Source organism: Cetorhinus maximus, unplaced genomic scaffold, assembly GCF_964194155.1.
Source record: "Cetorhinus maximus unplaced genomic scaffold, sCetMax3.hap1.1 HAP1_SCAFFOLD_790, whole genome shotgun sequence".
Lineage (NCBI taxonomy): Eukaryota > Metazoa > Chordata > Chondrichthyes > Lamniformes > Cetorhinidae > Cetorhinus > Cetorhinus maximus.
Window position 1 is genome coordinate 1 of NW_027596732.1, and position 20750 is coordinate 20750.

The 20750-nt window shown below is 45.9% G+C and overlaps 1 protein-coding gene across 1 annotated transcript in view; it reads left to right on the forward strand.

The window, feature by feature from the left end:
- Positions 1-5357: 5357 nt before the first annotated feature.
- Positions 5358-20750, forward strand: part of arhgap28 (Rho GTPase activating protein 28) — a 163421-nt gene continuing 148028 nt past the window's right edge. The window contains exon 1 of the mRNA XM_078535969.1: positions 5358-5477. The gene's annotated coding sequence lies outside the window, so the exon portion shown is untranslated. The remainder of the gene's footprint in view (positions 5478-20750) is intronic.

A 20750-nucleotide genomic window follows, 5' to 3' on the forward strand; every position in this document is an offset into this window, starting at 1 on the left:
TGCATTGAGAGATGAATGACGTGGTGCAGGATCCTCACGTGAGCGTTTGCTGCCGACCTCACCATCGCCGCAAGAATGGTCCACCCCCTCACCAGTCAGCGCGATGGCAAGCTCCTCAAAGTGATTGCAGGGCCTAATGTCGGGCACTCTACCCCTAGTCTGGGACCTCTCCCTGCTGATGTGAGTCAGCTTCTCCTGCATGAAAACAGATGGAGAGAGTGTGAGAGGGACACATGGCACTGTGTAGAATGTTTGTGTGGTGAGCAGAGCCATGGGTGGGGTGAGGACGTGAGCTCCAGAGGATATGAGCCTGATAGGAATGTGAGGGTGCGTGGGAGAGTTAGTGGTGTTGTCCTTTGAGGTGTGAGATCCCTGTGGGTTTGTGGTGGGTGCGTGAGTGGATGCGTTGAGAGTGATGAGAAGAATGACTTTCCCTGGCTGAACGGATGAGAGCATTCACTCTCTTTCTGCACTGGATGGCTGCCCTCTTTCGCAGGGCGTTGGCGCTGACCACCACTGCCACCACCTCCCATGGTGGATTGATGACCTTGCTTGCTGGCCTTGGCCCAGAGCAGGGTTAGATGACATCGCGGCGGGAATCCACTGCGCCCAGTAGGCACTCAAGGGAGGTTTAACTAAATTTGGGGGCAGCATGTTTCCTCCCTTTAGCTGCCATCAGTTCCCAGCAGTGTCCTATCCCTTGAAGAGCGCAGGGGCGGCCTTTAAACATGGCGCCCGGTTTACTGACGGCCTGAGGTGACGGCAGGGCGGCCTCTGATCCTGCCGCCCTGCCAGTGACCAGGCGTGTTTTCCGGGAATGCCTAATTTATGAGGCGGGAATGAGCTGACACGTTGTGAAAAGCCACATTGCGGCCAGCGGTAAAATGTCTTTTTTCATGTCCGCTACCGCATTTGGGTGCAAACCTGGGACTATTCCATCCCAAGTCTCACAGAGTTCTTAGGTCAGGGGGTGTTAGCTTAAAGGAAGAGAGACAGATAGGGAGCCAAAAAGGTTCAGGGAAGGAATCCCAGAACTCAGGGATTAGCTGTATATTGTGATAAACATATATCATCTCCTGCATGAGTGCACAGCCAACATCTACCATGGGACATCATGCTACCGGTGAAGGTAGTGGTTAAGTGAACCCTCAAGTTCTCTGTCACTAGGAATACTGTACTGCTGACCTATGGAAGTTTCACCCTGGGAAGTCTTCCTTGTATCACCTCATTTAACAGCTCCACGTTGTCTGCTATTAAATAGGGGGCTGGACAATTGCCTCCGCTCACCTCTAGGGCAGACACCTCAGGTTTAATTTCCGTCTCACATATTTTTTTGTCCCATCCATTGGGTTTTATAAAATTATAGAATGGCCCCTCCTGTTGTACAGCAACTGTTTGGTCTGTTGTGTCAATGCTGGCTCTCTACAAGAGCAACTGAGCTGGTTCCACTCCCCTGTCTTTTCCCAGGGTCTTGCAAATCTTTTCTCTTCAGATAATTATCCAATTCCCTTTTGAAAGCTGCGACTGATCCCGCATCCACTCTCACGTGGTGCACTGCTGTGTTTTTAAAAGATTTCCTCATGTCGCCTTTGGTTCCTTGGCCATTCACCTTAAGTCAGTAGCACCCGGCCCTTGACTCTTCTGCCAATGGAAACAGCTATCTAGTCTGTCCAAATCCCTTGTGATTTCAAACGCCTCCATCGAATCTCTTCTTAATCTTCACTTCTCTCGGGAGAGTAGCCCTTGCTTCTCCAATCCATCCACATAACCAAAGTCCCTCGTCCCCTGAAACCATTCAGGTAAATCCTTTCTGTACCATCAGCCTTCCCAAAGTGTGGTGCCCATAACTGGATACAATACTCCAGTGGAGGCCAAACCAGTCTTTTACAAAACAAAAACAGAATTACCTGGAAAAACTCAGCAGGTCTGGCAGCATCGGTGGAGAAGAAAAGAGTCGGCATTTCGAGTCCACGTGACCCTTCAACAGAACTGAGTATAGTTAGGAGAGGGATGAAATATAAGCTGGTCTTTTACAAAGGCTTGCCATAATTTCCTTGCTTTTATACTCAATCCTTCTGTTTATAATGCCGAGGATTCCATATGCCTCATTGACTGCTTTCTCAACCTGCCATCTTCAGTGATTTGTGCACATATACACCCAGGTCCCTCTGCTCCTGCACCTACTTTGGAATTGAATCCTTTATTTAATATTGCCTCTCCTTGTTCTTCCCACCAACATGTGTCACTTCACACTTCTCTGCATTACAAATTTCATCTGCCTTGTGTCTGCCCATTCTATTGTATATTCATCTTCTGTAGTGAAACAGCTTTTCACAGCCTGCAATACCTGTTTAAAATATTAATTAATTTTAAAATATTAAAATTGGAAAGACAAGCTACGTTTTTGTCCCCAGCTGTGACATCAACCTTTAAGTGACAATTCCTTTGCTTTATAACTCAAAAGGCTGCTTATACATGCGCTCTGGTTCCTTCAGCAAGCTTCCAATGCTGGGGAAAATCGAGCTGGATCATGGCACTAACTGATGAGTGGGCACCATTAACATTGACAAATTATACCCAAACAGGTGCTCACTTAGAAAATATGCTCCAGCGTGTGAAATTTCAAAGCAATTTTCTAAAGGATAGATATGTTCAAAAGTAGGTAAATGTTTGATAAAGAGAAAGACTCAGGGTGGCAGAACTAATTGATAGGTCTTTCAGAGAGCTAGTACTGGCATGATGGGCAGAATGGTCACCTTCTGTGCTATAAATTGACGATTGTATATTCTTACATTGGATTAATTTAGAATGAAATCCAAAGAACCCGGTCGGTTCCTTATACAGCAAGGTCTGGCCACAAGGATATCCCTTCTGGGAGCAGCTTCAGCTGTTCTTCACAGATGGCTTCCAATCAGGGATTTGAGTTTAATTTGTGTAGATATTTTTAGGGTTGAAATTATTTTGGAACTATAGACAGATGGCTGATAGGCCAAGCCTGACTTGATGGTACTGTTGTGTAACTGTTCTCCATTCTGATGGTCCAGAATATTACGCTTGTCAGGCAGATGTGCACCTGACCCAAACGAGCGTAAAATGACGGGCGATGATGTTGGGCGAGCGTCCTGACATCACCGCGCACTCGCGCAACATTTTGGTCGACAGGCGCACGTGGGAGTCGGCAGTGCGCCCGCCGACCATTAGCAGGCCTATTAAAGCCATTAAAGCCCCAACTGAATCAAATTTTTTCGCTGCCTGTCCAACCTTACGGACAGAGTCACATGAGGGGAAATGTGTTGTGACATTTTATTATATTTTTATTTTTAATTTTTAAAACCTTCATCTCCCCCTGAGGCACTCGCGCACATGCACAAAGTTCCCCACTCGCCCTCCTTCCTCCCCACAACAGGCAGCGCTGAGCTCTGCAGCACACGTTTCACACTGGGTGGGCCTTAATTGGCCCACCAGCGTGAAATTGTGGTCGGGCCCTGATCGTGGGCGGCGGTCTACTTCCCGATCACTCCCGCTTGACCCCCCTGAGCCCTCCCGACAAGGGAAAAATCCTGACCATGATGGTATTGATATAGCTTATGTACCCGGTGTGTTTTGACCTGTCACTAATAGACATGTGACTCCTATGTAGGTTTTGATTGGCTAATGAAAGACTATTTAGACTAGTTTCAGACAATCATAATTTGTCTTCTTTACCAAATTTAAACTCCTGGCCAGTTTTGGGTGTGTAGGCAGCAGTGTGAATTAGAAACACTATTCCAGAAATGAAGCCTTGGGTAATTTAGCTCATGACCCTCATTTCAATCCCACTGGTTTACTTGTTCAACAAGAGAGAATCTAACCATCTCCCCTTGACATTCAATAGCATTACCATCGCTGAATTCCCCCACTATCAACATCCTGGGGGTTACCATTGACCAGAAACTGAACTGGACTGGCATATAAATACTGTGGCTACAAGAACAGGTTGGAGGTTGGGAATTCTGCAGTGAGTAACTCACTTCCTGACTCCCCAAAGCCTGTCCACCATTTACAAGGCGCAATTCAGGAGTGTGATGGGATACTCTCCGCTTGCCTGGACGAGTGCAGCTCCAACAACACTCAAGAAGCTCGACACCATCCAGGACAAAGCAGTCCGCTTGATTGGCACACCACCCCAAACATTCACTCCCTTCACCACTGACGCACAGTAGCAGCAGTGTGTACTATCTACAAGATGCACGGCAGCAACTCACCAAGGCTTCTTTGACAGTACCTTCCAAACCCGCAACCTCTACCACCTAGAAGGACAAGGGCAGCAGATAGATGGGTACACCACAACCCACAAACTCTCCCCCAAGCCACACATCTTCCTGACTTGGAACTATATCACCGCTCCTTCCCTTTGCTGGGTCAAAATCCTTGATAGCACTGTGGGTGTACCTATATCACATGGACTGCAGCAGTTCAAGAGCAGGTCACCACCACCTTCGCAAGGGCAATTAGGGATAGGCAACAAATGCTGGCCTAGCCAGCGACACCCACATCCTTTGAAAAATTAAAAAAAATCTTCCCACACGTTCTGGCCCAGAGGCCACCCACTGACTAGGTTGGTAGTTGAGAGGATCGGTTGCTGTGGGTTGTCCTGCAGGGGGGTGTGCAGGTCAATGAGTGAAATGGTGACTGAGACAAGTGTGCCCTTTCCCTATGCTAAGTTTGATCACAGGTAACTGAGCATCAGATTTGGTCGGATCTGCATTGAAAGGGTTTTATTGCTATTGTCTTTGTTTTTTAAGTTCAATCAAAGCTTAAAAGGGCTGGTGGGATTTTAAAAAAGTAAAAGGATTTCCCCTCTTAAGAAAGCAAGAAGTGCATGTAATTATACAAATCACGTTTATATGCAAAAATGACTTGTAACCTTGTATCTCTCCTTTAAACAAAAGTTTCCCAAAACGCTCTTTCGTGAAGTTCATGTTATTGCTTTGGTTCTCACTGCACGTTTGTTAATGAAATGGAATAACATGAATCTTGTGTTCAGCACACATCTTAGAGCAGTAGTAGAATTAAAGTGAGCTGGGAGTCAAAATGTCTAGGCAATTTGAAATTTTAATCCCATTTGCTACACACCACAGCACTTCTGTGTTTAAAGTGAAGCTGTGCTCAGCTAAATGGCTATTTCAATGAATTGATTTGCTGTAAAAATGGAAACGATAAATAGCTACATGCAATTGGCAAAGGCGATCTAAATAATTTGTCCTCCAACTATCAGTTCTTTAAATAGTAGCTGTGTCATATGTGGTTTAATTCCCAAGGCAGGAAACTTAATATCTCTTTGTTTTGCTGGTTCAGAGAAATGTCTTGAAGCAAGGCGGTCTTGTTCCACTGCGAGACCTTGTGACACTGCAGAGATATCAGTGTGTAGGATTAGAATCCCTGAGCTTTGTGTGCAGCAGATGCATTAAGCATGTTGTGAAAGTACTGTGGACCGAGTAAGTCTTTTTTTTGGGACAATTGTTTAAGCTGCAATCGACCCACGTTCAGTATCTCCTGCTTATTTGTTTTTTTCTCCAAATGTTTGATTTTCATTGAGGTAAGGACACAGCATGCATTCTGTCTAAAGATTAACTGTGAAAAGAAAGAGATCACTAACTGTTAAGTAAGGTGTTGAGAGGAGGGAGGAATTGCCTTTTTTGATGAAGCTTTCCTGCAGTGACACTAAGTTCAAAGCTTTTGTGAAGAGCCATCATTATGGCTATCGTTTGTTTTCACCAGCAACCTGGGGTCAGGGGATACCAGTGCAGTCATTCCTGGGCATGAACTGAACAGCCTCTGGTTAAGATTAGTACAGTCTCAGCCCACCAAAAGTACCTCAGTAAAATCTGGCTCCGAGCAGTGATACTGTAACAGGACAATATATGTAGTGGTTCAGCCTGATGAAATGTGTGAATGGTCAATGTTTGTAAAATCTGGTGGTAAATGAAATTTTCAACCTGAACACCCTGACACCATCAAAATCTGAGGTTTTATTCAGCAGGTCTGGCAGCATCTGCGGAGAGGAACACAGTTAACGTTTCGAGTCCGTATGACTCTTCAGCAGAACTAAGTAAAAATAGAAGAGAGGTGAAATATAAGTTGGTTTAAGAGGCGGGGTGGGGTGGGACAGGTAGAGCTGGATAGAGGGCCAGTGTTAGGTGGAGATAACCAAAAGATGTCACAGACAAAAGGACAAAGAGATGTTGAAGGTGGTGATATTATCTAAGGAATGTGCTAATTAAGGGTAGAAAGCAGGACAAGCAAGGTACAGATAGCCCAAGTGGGGGTGGGGTGGGGTGAAGGGAAGGGATCAAAATAGGCTAAAAGGTAGAGATAAAACAATAGATGGAAATACATTTTAAAATAATGGAACTAGGTGGGAAAAGAAAAATCTATATAAATTATTGGAAAAAACAGGGGGAATCGGAAAGGGGGTGGGGATGGAGGAGAGAGTTCATGATCTAAAATTGTTGAACTCAATATTCAGTCCGGAAGGCTGTAAAGTGCCTAGTCAGAAGATGAGGTGCTGTTCCTCCAGTTTGCATTGAGCTTCACTGGAACAATGCAGCAAGCCAAGGACAGACATGTGGGCATGAGAGCAGGGTGGTGTGTTGAAATGGCAAGCGACAGGGAGGTCTGGGTCATGCTTGCGGACAGACCGAAGGTGTTCTGCAAAGCGGTCACCCAGTCTGCGTTTGGTCTCTCCAATGTAGAGGAAACCGCATTGGGAGTAACGAATGCAGTAGACTAAATTGAGGGAAGTGCAAGTGAAATGCTGCTTCACTTGAAAGGAGTGTTTGGGCCCTTGGACGGTGAGGAGAGGGCAAGTAAAGGGGCAGGTGTTGCACTTTCTGCGGTTGCATGGGAAGGTGCCGTGGGAGAGGGTTGAGGTGTAGGGGGTGATGGAGGAGTGGACCAGGGTGTCCCAGAGGGAATGATGCCTGCGGAATGCCAGGGGGGGTGAAGGGAAGATGTGTTTAGTGGTGGTATCATGCTGGAGTTGGCAGAAATGGCGGAGGATGATCCTTTGAATGCGGAGGCTGGTGGAGTGATAAGTGAGGACAAGGGGGACCCTATAATGGTTCTGGGAGGGAGAGGAAGGTGTGAGGGCGGATGCACAGGAGATGGGCCGGACACGGTTGAGGGCCCTGTCAACCACCGTGGGTGGAAAACCTCGGTTAAGGAAAAAGGAAGACATGTTAGAGGAACTGTTTTTGAAAGTGGCATCATTGGAACAGATGCAATGGAGGCGAAGGAACTGAGAGAATGGGATGGAGTCCTTACAGGAAGCGGGGTGTGAGGAGCTGTAGTCGAGGTAGCTGTGGGAGTCGGTAGGCTTGTAATGAATATTGGTGGACAGTCTATCACCAGAAATTGAGACAGAGAGGTCAAGGAAGGGAAGGGACGTGTCAGAGATGGACCATGTGAAAATGATGGAGGGGTGGAAATTGGAAGCAAAACTGATAAAATTTTTCCAGGTCCAGACGAGAGCATGAAGCAGCACCGAAGTAATCATCGATGTACCGGAGAAAGAGTTGTGGGAGGGGACTGGAGTAGGACTGGAACAAGGAATGTTCCACATACCCCATAAAGAGACAGGCATAACTGGGGCCCATGCGGGTACCCACGGGTGTGGCACTTTCATGACTCTTTCACCTTTTTTGTGAATCAGATTTTCAAATCACCCCGTGTTAAATGTTGCAGTGCTGACCTGGAAGTCAGATAGCATCAGGATTACATTCTCTCTTTGTCTCCCTCACTCTTTTTGATTTGCATACAAGGTCATAAGTTGAATTGAACATGACAAATCACTAAAATAAACCTGTTCTAAGAAAAAACTGTTCAAAGAAAAAGCAAGAATGCTGATGTGGCCTGATTTAAAGGCAAGAATCAAGAAGTTTGACTGGCAGCAGGAACCCTCATTAGGTGGAAGCATAGGCTGGAGATGGGGCTAACGATAAACCACAGCCCTGGCAGCAGAGAATCACATCATCTGTTTGGTTATGTTGGTTTGGTTCATTTGATGACGTTTCTTCTTTTAATATTGTTTGTGGGATCTTGCTATGTGGAAAAATTCCTGAGCATTTTTATGTATAATGACTGTCACAAGACCACATTTCAAATCCTTGTTTTCAAACCTGCCCATGGCCTCACACCCTCCCTAATTTTGTAAACTCTTCCAGCCCCACGACCCTGCAAGATATCTGCACTCTCGTAATTCTGGCCTCTTGAGCATCTCCGATTTTAATTGTCCGCCTACAGGGGGCCATGGTTTCAGTGGCTTAGGCCCTAAGCTTTGTAACACCCTCCCTAACACTCTCTACATCACTTTCCTCCTTCAAGACACTCCTATATTTTTAACCAAGCTTTTGTTCAAGTGTTCTAAGATCCCCTTTTATGGCTATACGTGGCTTGGTGCCAAATTTTGCTTGCTATTACTCCTGTGCAGTGCCTTTGGACAGTAACTATGTTAAAGGCGCTATACAAATGCCGTGGCTGCATTATTTTCTACCCTTTATCCAAATTCTTAACCGTACTCAAATATTACCCAATATCCCCACAGCTTTGACTCTAATTATTGATCAAGTGCCCGAGGTTGTTGTGTTTACCAAAGTTGACTTGAGTTGTCACTTCCTCAAGGAAACTGAGGCGGTTGCTTAGCCGATATCTTTCCCATCAAAACTCTGTTTACCAGGTGGTTGCTGTAACTCCTGGCAAGCTGTCTGCTTTGCTTTCTAATTTCCCACTGACATCACCTTTGTTTAATATAATGGTTGTCAAAGCCTCAAATCCTCCCACTCTCTCAAATCTGAGCTAAGTACAACCTCGCAATGGGGTTTAATTATTTTAAATCGTCTGGGATTTCCTTCTCATTAGTACCTAGGTGCTGAATTTTGCCTTGAAAGTTCTGTTTTGGAGGACAGAAGATACTTTGAAGAACTCATTCAGAATTTTTACCATCTTGCGGTCATCCTGAATTTTCATCCATAATGACTTTTAATGTTCCCACTATGGTAATACTGAGGAAATTTTGTGTGTTCTATTTTGTCTCTTCAGCTATGTTTTTTTCGCGGTCCCCCTTTTGTCCCCATGATCCCTTCTAACTTGTTTTATGGTCCTAGATTCATCTCAATAATAAGCCCTTTAGTTCTTTCTCCCTGCAGCATCTGTAGAGGTAATTTCTCTTCATTTTCATTCTGAATGAGTGTTAACCCATTTAGAGTTGTTTAGTCTGAACTTGCTGAAGTTAAGCATATATTTGTCCTGCTTGTGCCTCTTGAAGGTTTTCTACTGTAATGTTTAAAATAAACATCCTCCTCCAGTTATAAAATTTTAACACGAGCAAAGGTGAATAAAAAACACATTCCCTTGTCTAAGTTTCAGGGCTGGGGCCTCTTTTGAGTGTATCTGGCCCACTTTCAGACCCAGAGGATATGGGACAGCTGCCAGCATCCAGGTAAAAGAAAGATTTACATTTATATAGCACCTTTCACAATCATCTGATGTCTCAAAGCACTTTACAGCCAATGATAATTTTCAAAGTGTTGTCACTGTTGAAATGCAGCAATCAAAATGTGCGCAACTCCCACAAACAGCAAAGTAATTATGACCAGTTAACCTGTTTTTGTGATGTTGATTCAGGGGTGAATATTGGTCAGGACGCCAGGCATAACTGCCCTTTTCTTCTTCAGAATAGTGCCATGGGGTCTTTTACATGCACCCTAGCAGACAAATGCGGCCTCAGTTTAACGTCTCATCTGAAAGGCAGCACCTCTGACAGTGCAGCACACAGTTAGTACTGCACTGGAGTATCAGCCTTGATTTCACTCCACAAGCCCTGGAGTGGGACGTAAACCTGGAGCCGTGAGCCCTGGAGGTGAGAGTGCTACTAACTGAGCCACGGCTGACACAGGAGATTTTGGGAGAGTTCCACAGGAAGAAAGAAGGGTTGGCGGCGTGGGGGTGTGGATGGGGTATCCTAGGTCGAGGAGCTAGTCCCACAAAGGATATTCTTCCTAGAGGGTCACTTCACCTTTACCCACCAACTGTGGAACTGTGCCAATCTGGCACAAAAATTTCTCAGGCCTTGGTCAAAATGGCATCAGGGCTCCATTCATGTAGAACAAAAACAGAATTACCTGGAAAAACTCAGCAGGTCTGGCAGCATCGGTGGAGAAGAAATCTCCATTTCTTCTCCACCGATGCTGCCAGACCTGCTGAGTTTTTTCAGGTAATTCTGTTTTTGTTTTGGATTTCCAGCATCCGCAGTAGCTTTTAGCTTTTTGTTTTTATCTCCATTCATGTAGTGTGGTTTCCATTGGCATAAATTCATCAGGATCCAACCTGCTTTAAGCAGGCGTCTCATCTGCCTGTCGAACCTTGCAGGGTTGTACTGGAGACTGTGCAAAAGGCTTGATATCTGTGCAGTTAAGTAACCTGCCCATTTCTAACTGACCTCCTACCCTGCTAGGTGGGTAAGGTTAATATTGAGCCCTAAATAAATCAATTCTTTTCCTATGACCTGAACTAATTATGTGCATGCGTACAGAGACACGCAGAGATGGTCTTAGGGAACTCTGATTTGTTAGAGGACAACTTGCTTGGCCAAGCCTCATGGGCCAGCTTCTCCAGTTCTCACAGTTAGATGGCATAGATCTGTCAGCTCATGGCTAGAATAAAAACAAAATGTATTTATTCCGAGGAGGGATTTATTATCTAGGCATTAGACTACTGTGTTGCGAGTGATACTTACAATCATGTTTTTCCACAAGGCAGTGATGTTTTTTGTATTTGTCTACAGCTCTATCTGGTTTACGATAAGCAATGCCATTTCATCTTGTAAACCCAGGCTGGGGTCATTGCTTTAATGTCTGTCGGGGGATGGTGGGTGGAATTAATGCTTGCAAGTGATCTTGCCTGCAAAAGCATGTGCGGTTAAAAAGGTCACTTTCCCCTTTATCAGTGCTGCATGTAATTGGGTTAGTTTTCCAGTACTTTTCCACTGTAGACTCTGGTTGTGAATCGACATGGAATTAGAATGCGGCTTTTAAAATCATTTGACTTTTGTTCATCATCTAGCATGTATCAGTTTGGGCGTATTCAAGAGGAATTTATTACTCTTGATTTTTATGCTTGCACATCACTGCTATTTTTCAGAAGTTGACTGCGTTAAATATACCTGTGAAAGTACATTTTTGGTTACGGATGCCAAACTTTTATAGTTTTCATGTCATGGTTGTGTGGAGCAGCTTTAAACCACTTGCTTGTTCTTGGTCTCCTGGGATTCAGTTGGGGTCAGGGAATGAGGAAGGCCTCCCTGCTTGTGGCCCTCTTGGGATCAGTACCCTTCCTTGTCCGCAGGTAAGCTACTGTGGCCTTTCAGCTTTCTCCTCGATCTGATTGGGGGTGGGATGGGGGTAGTCATTTTGAATGAGCCTCCACAAACAGGCTCCGAATTGCTTGGCACTTCTTCAGTTCCAGATGAAGACTAAACATCACAGGTTGGGATATACCTCTCAGGTGGTCCAACCATGTATGTTGGTTAGAGGAAGTTCGACTTCACCCCTGTCTCAGCTCCTCTGCTGCTGAAACTCTCATCCCTGCTTTCGTTACCTCCAGACCCAATTATTCTAACGCACTCCTGGCTAGTCCCCTAAGATCAGGGGAAATAGGAGCAGGAGTAGGCCATTCGGCCCATCAAGCCTGCTCTGCCATTCGATAAGATCATAGCCGATCAGAGGTAACGGATGCGTTGGTTGTAATCAGACCAGAGCTGATCTGATTGTGTCCTCAGCTCCACTTTCTGGCCTGTATCCGATAACCCTTGTCGATCAAAAATCTGTCTAACCGAGCCTTAAATATATTCATTGACCCAATGAATAGTGGTGTTTTTGGGGTATTCCAATCTGCTGGGACCTTTCCAGAATCGAGGGAATTTTGGAAGATTACAACCAATGCATCCATTATCTCTGCAGCCACTTCCTTTCAGACCTGAGGATGCCCTAGGCCAACAGGTCCAGAGAACTTGTCAGCCTTCAGCCCCATTAGTTTTCCTGGTACCTTTTTCTCTTGTGATTGCTTCCTCCTATTGCCTCACACATTCTACTCTCGGAAACTTGGTCATCGAAAATTCTGATGCCCATGTTTTAACTTGCAGCAAGTCCAGTTCCCCTATCACCCCACCCCCGCGCTCACTGACCTACGTTGTATTCCCATCATGCAAAGTCTTAAATGTTAAAATTCTCATCCTTGCTTTCAAATCTCTCCATGGTCTCGCCCCCTCCCTGCCTCTGTAATTTCCACCAACCCCACAACCCTCCCAGGTATCTGCGTTCCCCTAATTCTGGCCTTTTGAGCTTCTCTGATTTTATTCGTTCCACCATTGGTGGCTGTGCCTTCAGTTAGAACCATAGAAAAGTTACAGCGCAGAAGGAGGCCATTCGGCCCATCTTGTCCATGCCAGCCAGAGGATACCCAGGTGCCCTTTCTAATCCCACCTTCCTGCACCTGGCCCATAGCCCTGCAGCTTACAGCACTTAAGGTGCAGATCCAGGTACTTTTTAAAAGAGTTTAAAGTTTCTGCCTCTACCACCAACTTGGGCAGCAAATTCCAAACACCCACTACCCTCTGCATAAGAAAGATCTTCCTCATGTCCCCCCTACACCTTCTGCCACTTATCTTGAATCTATGTCCCCTGGTTCTAGAATTCTCCATCAAGGGAAACAATTTTATCCTGTCCACTCTATCTATTCCCCTCATAATTTTATACACCTCCATCAAGTCACCTCTCATCCTTCTTTGTTCTAAGGAAAATAACCCCAACCTATCCAATCTCTCCTCGTAGCTTGTAGTTGCCTAGGTCCCAAGTTTTGGGATTCCCACCCTACACCTACCTCACTTTTCTCCTTTAACATACTTCAACCAAGCTTTCGGTCATATGACCAAATATCACCTTTTGTGACTCACTTTATAGCGTTCCTGTGAAGAGCCTTGGGGCCTTTCATTATGTTAAAAGGTGCTATATGAATATAAGTTGTTGGTTGTTGCTGTTAATCTTTGTGCAGTTAGCAGCCTCCCTGCTGAGGAGGCCCTTGCTCTCCAGTGGTTGGCCCGAACAAAGGTCAGACTTCAGAGTTGTAAAACTGGTGATTCACTGCTCCGATGCTCAGAGAAGGAAGGAGGAACAGGCTTGTCCCAGGCTGCGAGGGTTAATGTGGCAGCAGCAAAGAGTCAATAGAAATTCAGGGGCGCCACAATCCCTGCGCACGAACGGTGAGTCCCGAGGTGCATCTGATATTAGGCCCCTCGGGCCTCAGTTGATGGGCCAGGGAGCCGTGAGCAGTAGGAGGCAGAAAGTCAGTGAAGAGAAATGGAAGGTCAGGCCTGTGGCATCCTCGATGAAGTGATTAAAGGGGAAGGCTGCACATAGACCTCATTCTCCCGAGTGCTGCCAGTGCTGGCTGCCCCACAGGAAACCAGTATTGCAGAGGGGCCCTCAAACAGCTGTTCAGGCACCTTAACAGCTGCTGGGCTGTTAAATGGCTTCAGGCGAGAGTTGCACCTCCCCTTGAGGAGGAAGTCTCGCCTCCAAGAGTTGTCGACCAATCAAATGGCCGGCGGCCAGCTGGTCCCAGCAGCGCCACCGGAAATGGTGTCCGCTGCTGGAACTTCAGTGAATCCCAGAAGAAAACGTGCTGTGATGGAGCCCGGATTTGAGGATAAGCCTGGGGTCTCGCTGGGGCCAGGCTGGTGGTCCCCGACAAGAGGTGGGTGGAGAGCCAGGGTGTTGGTGTGGAGGAGAGGAAACACAGTGGGCTTGCAATTGGCACAGGAGGCCTGAAAAGGTGACACCTTCTCCTTGTCCTGCCACCATTTTGCCAGGTTTCACTGGACTGGCTGGACACTTGGCACTGGTCTCCCCCTGCTGCGGGTGAACCAGCGGCTGTGGGATGAGGCCCCTTTTATTGATCATTAATTGGACACTTACGGGCCTCATGTGGCTCACGGGTGAGTGGGCCTCCCAATGCCTACCCTGCCACTGATAAAATTGTAGTAGGCCCGGGGGTGGGCTGTGCCGGTAGTGCCGCTGGCAAGCTACCCAATTTCCCTTCCCCCCAACACCACTACCCCCCAGCACCGCCTGCTATCCTGCCCCCTGGAGGCCATAAAAGTCCAGCCCTTATTTCCAAGTGCAAAGCTGAGAACACTTGTTTCAGGCCTGGGTACTACAGGCCGATTTTGCTTTTGGCCTTTACCAACCCACAGCTCATAATGAGCATAAGCTTTCTGCCCACCATATTGGAAGGTTAGGTGGTCATTCAGCGATCAAAACTTGTGTGGTTGAATTTCTCAGCCAATGCCTTTAGGGTAGAAGGAGTGAAATTGAAGGGAGAAAACATCACTTAAAATGGCATGATCAAATTTTGTGTCAGAAGATTATAAAGAATTCTGTGTGTTTTATAAAGGGCTTTATTTCCTACAGGCTTTGCTCCTTTCAGTTTTGCATGACTAAGAGTCACTGCTGTGTAGCATTTCTGGTTATATTTACAATGCATGATTAACCAGCAGAATTGTCAGCAGCTGTATTGAGTAAAACACCACAATGAGTCATTTCAATGAAATGGAAACCATTGAGTCCACATTTTTCAAGTACTTTGGTGCCTGCCATTTCGACTTGTACTTGTTACTAAAGTTCCTTTTAAACTTTCTGCATAGGCATTTTACAAAAAGGTACATCACCTACAATATGAATTAAATGGAGAATAATGGAATCAAAGGGAATGGCCTGCAGCGGTTCAAGAAGGCAGCTCACCACCACCTTCCCAAGGGCAATTAGGGATGGGCAATAAATGCTGGCCCAGCCAGTGACACACACATCCCACAAACGAATGAGTTACCAGGATATTGGGCTGGAGAAATGGAATAATTTTCACAGGAATGAAATTCAAGTGATTTATTTTAATCTGAATCCTGATGATTTTTCACTGTAATCACTTTAACACACTCATCATTTTCTGAAAAATGTAGAGCATTGTTACATTGAATCATGAGTTTCTCTCTATGGAAGACCTCAACATCTCGATGCAGGATGAATAGCAGATGGCAGGGATCAAAGACAGTGGGCGGGATGTTCCGGCCCTGCCTGTTGCCCAGATTGTCCAGTTCCACTGAAAGTTGATGGACTTTTGGCTGGGCCGCTAAATCTCCCACGGAAGATCCCACCACGGCGAGGCTGGAAAATCCCGGCCAACGGCTTCAAAGATCATTCTAGTCTCAACAGGAGCAGATTTGGGGCATCTTAACATTATGAAAAGCACTATATAAATGCAAGTTCTTGTGTTGAATATTAGGCTTAAACCCATTTGCCATTCTGGAACCTGACCCAATGCAATCTTCCTCACATTGTGAGTCTTCGTCGATTCAACAATGTTCCCATTTCCTTTGGACTGTGTTAGGGCCCATTGGATCTCCAAGGGTGGAGTCTATTTCCACTGTGCCCCAAGTTGTTCTGGAAGTTTATGGCTCAACTATTGACTGAATATAAAACAGGAAGGTGTCAGTGTTGAGTCCTTGTACTCATTTTAATTGAGCGCAGTCTAGGTTGCGGTAAGGGCTCTATAATTTTTTATGTTGTAGTCTTTGGATTTATTGTTGATCACAGTCCAGTGTCGTTTGCTGGGAATGAATATTGGGTATTTTCCAACCATTACTGGGTGCACACAGGCACTTTACCCAAGGGCATTGGATAAGGATAAAGAACAGGATTGGCAACCGTGGCTGAATATTCCGCAAGGGTGTTCGCACAATTGACTGGGAATTCGGACCTGGACCCTTCCTATTTGTGGTTAAGGACCCCATTGAGCTGAGCATTTAGCCACAGAATCACCGGGGAGCTTTATTCCGATACCTAGAGCAGGATATTGAGTTCGGCAAGCGGGGCCCACTCGCCGATGTGTAAAATGACGCGGGATGACATTGGGCGGAACCCCCGACGTCACTCTGTGTCATTTGACTTTTTAGATCGGCGGGAGTGCAGCTGAATCAGCTGTGCTCCCGCCGACCTGTCAACGGCCTATTGAGGCCATTTAAAAACGAATTGAAGTAGTTAAAGGACCTGCCCATCCAACTTTAAGGTTGGCGGGCAGGCTGGGAGCCCTGGTGGGCTTTAGAAAAAGCATGAAACCTCATCCACGGGTGGGGTGAGGTTTCATGTAGATTTTTAAAAATTTAATAAAAGTTGAATTAAAAGTGATGGACATGTCCCAACTCATGGGGACATGTCAGGGAAATTTTATTTGCCTATATTTCACATTTTTAAATTTGGTGCCGATCTCCCTGAGGCAGCACTTAGCCTCAGGGAGATGATTGTGCACTCTTCCACGCGCATGCACGAAAGAGCGCACTCTCGGCTTAGGGATGTCCCCCTCGCCGGCACAGGGAGCGCTTCCAGGCGGACGTCACACTGGGTGGGCCTTAATTGGCCCGCCCACGTAAAATGGCGGCGCGCCCCCGATCGGAGCACGCTCCTGAACTCCCACCCACCCTCACCACGAACGGGGGGAATATTCTTCCCATATCCTTGATTCAGATTTGATGTATGGATTAAAGCATAACTGGACATATTCATTGTAAACATATGCTTGTAATCAATCCACGTATCCATTCTGATACTCTGTATAACATTGAACATTTAGCAAACTAGAAATGCATAGGAGTTACAATGCAGAAACAGGACATCTGACCCAACTAATCACCGTCGGAATTTACCTTCTGCGTAAGCAAATAATCACAGACCTTTTTTTAGAAAAGCTCAGCAGGCCTTGCAGCATCTGTGGATAGAGAAAAAGATGGGGTCTTTCCATTTTTATTTCAGATTTCCAGCTTCCACAGTATTTTATATTTCTCTCTTTGACTTGCTGAAAGATAAAGGGCACAATTTACTTTGGAATGTTGACAGTTTTTACCTCAACTTGGAAGTGAAATTTGCAACCTCACAATCTCAGTTAAGGAAGTTCCTCTTGCCTCTTCTAAATCACTTAGATTTAATCTTGTATCTATAGCCTCTTGTGTTAAAGTCTTATAACAAATCGTAAAATGAAAATTTCTGTTTAACTAAATCTGTCCAGTGATTGAACAGATAGAACTGCTCTAAATATTCACATCTCTAAACTTGAGAGCTTAAACAAACAGCTAAGTGGTTCTGAGTGTAATTGTTCATGAAAAATGGTGATCATGTAAACACTTCCTAGGCATCACTCTGTAAAACTTGTTTGTTCACGTGACTCATTAAAACTCCCATAACTAACTACAACTAATCAACTACTGACACATGGGAGGCTTTCAAACGTCAGTTGATAAGAATTCAGGACCGGCATGTTCCTGCTGGGATGAAGGATAAGTATGGCAAGTTTCAGGAACCTTGGATAACAAAGGATATTGTGAGATTAGTCAAAGAGAAAAGGGAAGCATTCGTAAGGGCTAGAAGGCTGGGAACAGATGAAGCCTGTGGAGAATATAAAGAAAGTAGGAAGAAACTTAAGCAAGGAGTCAGGAGGGCTAAAAGGGGTCATGAATAGTCTTTGGCAACCAGGATTAAGGAAAATCCCAAGGCCTTTTATACATATGTAAAAAGCAAGAGGGTAGTCAGGGAAAGGGTAGGCCCACTCAGGGACAGAGGTGGGAATCTATGTGTGGAGCCAGAATAAATGGGAGAGATACTAAATGAGTACTTCTCATCAGTATTCACCAAAGAGAAGGACTTAGTGGTTGATTTGTCTAGGGAAGAGTGTGTAGATAGCCTGGATCATGTTGAGATCAAAAAAGAGGTGTTAGGCGTCTTGAAGAATATTAAGGTGGATAAGTCCCCAGAGCCAGATGGGATCTACCCCAGGGAGGCAAGGGAGGAGATTGCTGGGGCCTTGACAGAAATCTTTGTATCCTCACTGGCTACGGGTGAGGTCCCAGAGGACTGGAGAATGGCCAATGTTGTTCCATTGTTTAAGAAGGGTAGCAGGGATAATCCAGGAAATTACAGGCCGGTGAGTCTTACGTCAGTGTAGGGAAATTATTGGAGAAGATCTCCGTGACAGGAGTTACTACCATTTGGAAGCAAATGGGCGTATTAGTGAGAGGCAGCATAGTTTTGTGAAGGGGAGGTCGTGTCTCATTAACTTGATCGAGTTTTTCGAGGAAGTGACAAAGATGATCGACGATGGAAGGGTAGTGGATGTTATCCAAATGGATTTCAGTAAGGCCTTTGACAAGGTCCCTCATGGCAGACTGGTACAGAAGGTAAAGTCGCACGGGATTAGAGGTGAGCTGGCAGGATGGATACAGAATTGGCTTGGTCATAGAAGATAGAGGGTAGCAGTGGAAGGGTGCTTTTCTGAATGGAGAGCTGTGACTACTGGTGTTCCGCAGGGATCAGTGCTGGGACCTTTGCTGTTTGTAATATACGTAAATGATTTGGAGGAAAATGTAACTGGGCTAATTAGTAAGTTTGCAGACGACACTAAGGTTGGAGGAGTTGCAGATAGTGAAGAGGATTGTCAAAGGATACAACAGGATATAGATCGGTTGGAGACTTGGGCGGAGAAATGGCAGATGGAGTTTAATCCGGACAAATGTGAGGTAATGTATTTTGGAAGGTCTAATACAGGTAGGAATTATACAGTAAATGGCAGAACCCTTAAGTGCATCCACGGGCAGAGGGATCTGCGTGTACAGGTCCACAGGTCACTGAAAGTGGCAACGCAGGTGGATAAGGTAGTCAGGAAGGCATATGGCATGCTTGCCTTCATTGGCAGGGGTATTGAGTATAAAAGCTGGGAAGTCATGCTGCAGCTGTATAGAACCTTGGTTAGGCCACACTTGGAATATAGCGTGCAATTCTGGTTACCACATTACCAGAAGGATATGGAGGCGTTGGAGAGGGTGCAGAGGAGGTTTACCAGGATGCTGCATGGTCTGGAGGTTATTAGCTATGAGGAGAGGTTGGAGAAACTCGGATTGTTCTCACTAGAGTGACGGAGATTGAGGGGCGACTTGATAGAAGTTTACAAAATTATGAGTGGCATGGACAGAGTAGATAGTCAGAAGGTTTTTACCAGAGTGGAAGAGTCAATTACTAGGGGACATAGATTTAAGGTGAGAGGAGAAAACTTTAGAGGAGATGTGCGGGGCAAGTTTTTTACGCAGAGGGTAGTGAGTATCTGGAATTCGCTGCCAGAGGAGGTGGTGGAAGCAGGTACGATAGTGGTGTTTAAGAGGCGTCTTGACAAATACATGAATAGGATGGGAATAGAGGGATACGGACCCCGGAAGTGCAAAATGTTTTAGTTGGACAGGCGATATGATCAGCGCAGGCTTGGAGGGCCGAAGGGCCTGTTCCTGTGCTGTACTTTTCTTTGTTCTTGCTCTTTGTTTTAACTACTTCTAATGAAGTGTAGTCAGAATAAAGAGAGAGCTTAGCAGGGCTCATTGCTGAAATCAACATGGATTTGAGCTGCCTGTTATGTAGTAAAGATCGGGAGCCTCCGTTATCTTTGCTTGGGTGTAACTTTCTCTTTGACCCTGAACCCAGTTGCAAAGCTCATCTCCTGTCCATCATCAAGTCTGTTGATTTTCTCTCTTGCAATATCATTCACCTCTGACACAATGGGTGGAATTTTACCAGCCTTGCAGAGGTGGCTTTGGAGGTGGTGGTGAGGGGGCTGCTGTGTAGAAGCGTACTTTTGCTGGAGGTGGGCACACAGCAAGTATACTTCCCCGGCAGTGATGGGTAGCCAAATAGGCTAATTAAGGCCCCACTTAGGGGAAAGTTGCAGATGCCAAAGCTGTCTTACTGACATCAGACCATCCCGTGTCCAAGAGCAGAGGCTGGCAGCACCTTGGAGGCAGCAGGCCAGAGGGCTTTCGGTGCCTCCTCTCATTGATCCAAGATGAGCCGCAGGAATAAAAAAGGCTGCAGCCTCGGCCATAACCCTTCTTGTGGAGGGTTTTCTCCTCCACAAAAATGACCCGAAGAGCCGTCTGTATTTTAAAAATTTAAGCAGGTCTCCCAGCGTGCCTCCATTTTGAGGCACCCTTACACTTGCCTACCTGCCTTAGCGGCAGCTGTCTGTCCAATACTGTGAGCCCTCCTGCCTTGGGAAAGCGCCCGCTGTCCTTAATTGGACAGTGAATGCCGAGGCAGCTTCTTAATTGGTTGCCTCCTGTAAAATTGCCGCTGTCAACGTGCCACTTACCTATGTGGGATCGGGACCCGCGATTACAACAATGTCCGTAAGATTCTGTCTAGCTTCTCTTTACTGACAGTGAACACTTCATTCATAACTTGTTCAGCTTCAGACTTGACTTCTCCACTGTTCTCCCCTCTTTCCGAGTCCCTCCATGAACACCAAATCATCCAGAACATTACTGTCCGTATCCTGTCCTGGCTTCCCTCCGTCTATTACCCCACTGTTCCTGCAAATCTCATTTTCTGCTAACACTTCAAAATCCTAGTTATGGCCTTACCTCTCCCTGTATCTCTGGAACATCCTCCAGTCATGGAGTTATAGAGATATACAGCACAGAAACAGGCCCTTCGGCCCATTGTGTCCGTGCCGGCCATCAAGCATCCATCTAGTCTAATCCCATTTTCCAGCACTTGGCCTGTAGCCCTGTATATTATGGCATTTCAAGTGCTCACCTAAATACATAAATATTGTGAGGGTTCCTGCCTCTA